This window comes from Gossypium hirsutum, chromosome A08, assembly GCF_007990345.1.
Source record: "Gossypium hirsutum isolate 1008001.06 chromosome A08, Gossypium_hirsutum_v2.1, whole genome shotgun sequence".
Classification (NCBI taxonomy): domain Eukaryota; kingdom Viridiplantae; phylum Streptophyta; class Magnoliopsida; order Malvales; family Malvaceae; genus Gossypium; species Gossypium hirsutum.
Window position 1 is genome coordinate 19,328,236 of NC_053431.1, and position 3,856 is coordinate 19,332,091.

Sequence of the window (3,856 nt, forward strand, 5' to 3'; positions counted from 1 at the left end):
TTCGGTGGCTGAGCTGTAAAATTATTAGCACTATTAGCGGTAAACTAGTTTAACATAGAGGAAATAGACGATACCTGAGCCGATAACGAAGTGAGGGCATCAACTTCATGAACTCCGGCTGCATGTCTACCTTAAGCTGTTCGCTTTGTTGGCCATTTACAGAATTGCACCATTTGCAGAAGCATCTACCATCAATCTTGTATGTGCATTGAAACCATTATAGAATGTCTTCAAATAGATACAATGAGGAATCCTATGATGAGGACACTTACGAAGTACCTCCTTGAATCACTCCCAAGCCTCATACAAAGACTCGTCATCCAAATGTTGGAAGTTGTGATCTCATTCCTCAACTTAGCGTTTTTGCTAGGCAGGAAATACTTAACCAAAAATCTCTTTGTTAATTCTTGCCATGTAGATATGGAACTTGGTGGCAATGAATTGAGCCATGGTCGTTCTCGATCTCACAACGAGTAAGGAAACAACTTCAACCTCAGTACGTCTTCAGTCACACGGGTTATCTTGAATGAATCACTCACCTCCATAAACAATTGAAGGTGGAGATGTGGATCTTCCGTGGCCATACCACTAAATTGGCCCACCATTTGGAGCAGTTGAAACATCACTGGTTTCAATTCAAATTAGGTTGCCTCAATATCTGGCCTTCTAATTCATGGATTTAACTCACTGAAAAGTGGCACAGCATATTGTCTAATGCATCGATCCCTATCATTGGAAATAAGGATGGGATTTCGTACATGATCGGCTTCATTACCTTGGTCTTGATTCTAATTTCCAAGGTCCATCTTGACTTGTATTTGAGCTGTTCGTTCACGTTTTCTTTGTCTAAAAGTTTGCTCAATTTCAGGGTCTACAGGGAGTAAGTCAATAATCTAATCTATGCTCATAAACACCTATGAAGAAAATCACAAATATTAAAAAGAAAAGTTAGTAATGTTAGAAATAAACCAAATTGGAAGTAAATAATTTTACAAAAAAAGTGACTATGGCAACAGTTAACAATCCCCGACAATGGCTCCAAAAACTTGTAACGCGTAGGTTTTTTTTAAGTATACACAATCGTTATCAAGTAATAAGTAAGTATCAAGTTATTGTCTCCACAAGAATTGTATTTGTGCTAAGTCACCTAATTTGTAAAAGTATATTAACAATTTGGTAAATAAAAACACAATATAGTTGAGAAGTGATGATTAAAATATATTAAACTAAATGCAATGATCCCTAATGCAAATTATCCTAAGTATGCAAACCTATATGACTGAAATAGATTTTAGCAAGATTAAACACAATTTTCAACAATTATAACATAAATAAACTAGGACAATTACTTTAATTAAACTCAACTTATTATCAACATGCTTAATAACATTCAAAAAAAACATTCCATGGCAACTCAATCTTTCATGAGTTTACCACATTAGGTCTTTTCGGAATCCTCTACTTAGTAAATACACATTTTACTGATCCTTATTTACTAAGGGTTTCTTAGCATTCATCTGAGGTAATAGGGACATGTTAGGTTTGAATAAAATTAATAAGTTAAAGGACCAAAGAATAAAATTTAACAAATTTAAAATAATTAATTAACCCAAATTATTAATGAAATATCTTAAAATGAATTATTAAATATAATTTTATGTTTTATTATTTAATTTAATCATGCATGGCCCATTTTGTGTCTTAAAAATATAATATGCTCAAATCAATATAAAATAAGCCATTTAAGCATGAAAACTATATAATAAAGCAAAAAATCACATTTTAATAATTTCTATGTCCTAATTTCATATTTTCACATATTTCATTAATTTATTAAACAATTAATTAGTTTTACCAATGAATTTAAGTAAAAAGGTGATAAATTACATAGGAAATATCCTATATATTTTTCAGTTTACAGATATCTATCCCATAAGTATGGTTGTCTTTTGTCTATCAATGTCAGTGCAATAAATATATAGAAATAAGAGAAATTGTGAGGGTAGTTTTCAAAGTAATAAATTGAAAACAATAATATAAAATACAATAATAATAAATTGGGATCCCCAACGTGAATATTCAATAGAATACTAAGTGCTCACAAGGTATATAAGGATAGGTGATTGTCGATGCATTGAATAATGAATATCTTACCAAGCTTAACTTCTATATTTAATCTAAGACTTAAACATGCACATTAACCACGCCTTCCGATGATGGCAATGGAACACTATTAAGAGCAAGTGGATTAAATTCCTTTAATCCTCAAGCAACTTCCATTATCTTGCTTGTTAGCTTGAACTATCATTGCCCCTTCTAGTGTCAGTGACTGCAATAACAGTTCCATGCTAAAAACATTCAAACCCAAAGATTATATAATAGAAGCAAGATTGAATAAAATAACATTTAACCCAAAAATCATGTATACTTCCATACAAACATAAAAGAGAAAGTAATCACCAGTGTTTAGTAAAGAAAAATTAAAGAAACAAGTGGAGAATACTATTCCTAGACAACTCGACTAGAATCTCTTTATTCCCTCTTGTGTTGCACTCAGGGCTACTCGTCAAGAGCTAATCTACATCCCTTTCACATCGGTTCACCCATAGGAGGCTTAAGCTACCATAACCAAAAAGCTTCAGAAGATAGGTTGAAGAAGATGATACCCTCAAAAAAGCCTCATTTTTTTCTTATCACGTAAATATTTATATTCTTCCAAATAGTACAAATGTCCTCCTATCAGAATCATGCTACTTCTATACGTACAAGTTGGTTATACTAGACTGGACAACTCACACATTTTTGTTATTGTCCAAACAACTATCATATGTGATGACAATTCTGGGTGCAATCTGAAAATACTCATGCAATGACATCAATACCAGGACATGATAAAATTAAGGATAAATAGGCTAAGATCCAATGAGTTATAAAATGCAATTTATTGAACTAAAAGATGTTAACATATGTGCTAAAGATAACTAAATGGGTACAAATTAACCAATAAGTAAGGAGAAAACATATGTGCTTTCCAGTATTATCACACCCCCAAACTTTAGTTTTTACTTGTCCTAAAGTAAAATAGAAACTAGCAAGGCTACATAAGAATTCACTATGGCAAATGATCATTCTAGCAACTTGAATATCCTAAAATCCCAATGAATGAGTCACATTTAGATGACAGAATATTGCATCAACAATACATAAGTATGAATGAATAAGATTGCAACTTCATTAAAACCAACATCATGCTTTAAATCCTAAATTCTATCTACCAATACAACATTTATTGTACAATATATGTCTTTTTTTTATTTTCGAATAAGGGATATCATTGCCTTACTGTACCTTTGTTCCTGAGAAGTAATGATGGAGTGCAACAAACCCCTTGGGAGTACGTAATTGCATCGAAACAAACTCGTGCAGTGACAATCTTTGGCCAGATTCTTTTTTCTAACGCTTGCATTGGAGTATTCCCTCTTTAACATTTCACAATACACCCACTTTGGAGTGTCTCTTATTCATAACTATATATATAAGCAGTTGTAAAAGGCAGATTCATTCAATATTCAAGGAATGCTACTAGTCATCCATTACTAATGCAACCTAAATCATTCATCAAAGAATTGAAGATATAACATTCAGTCAAATTTATCCAACTCATTCATTGATAGTTCACATGATTCAAGAATTAAGCATCGAATGTAACAAAAATTTTCAAACACATTTGTATTAACCACAAATAAACCATGCATGTTTCATTAAAAACTATTTTTTTTAAATATGGGAATATTTTCAAAACCCATATACATTCCTCCAAACTTAAACTTTGCATCGTCCCCAATCCACTAAAATT

General features: G+C 31.9%; 1 non-coding gene across 1 annotated transcript; it reads left to right on the forward strand.

Annotated features, from left to right (window-relative positions):
- The first annotated feature begins 250 nt into the window (after positions 1–250).
- LOC121205913 (small nucleolar RNA R71) lies at positions 251–356 on the forward strand. Its single transcript, XR_005900986.1, has one exon. It is a non-coding gene; the product is annotated as a small nucleolar RNA R71 (small nucleolar RNA).
- Positions 357–3,856: the final 3,500 nt, after the last annotated feature.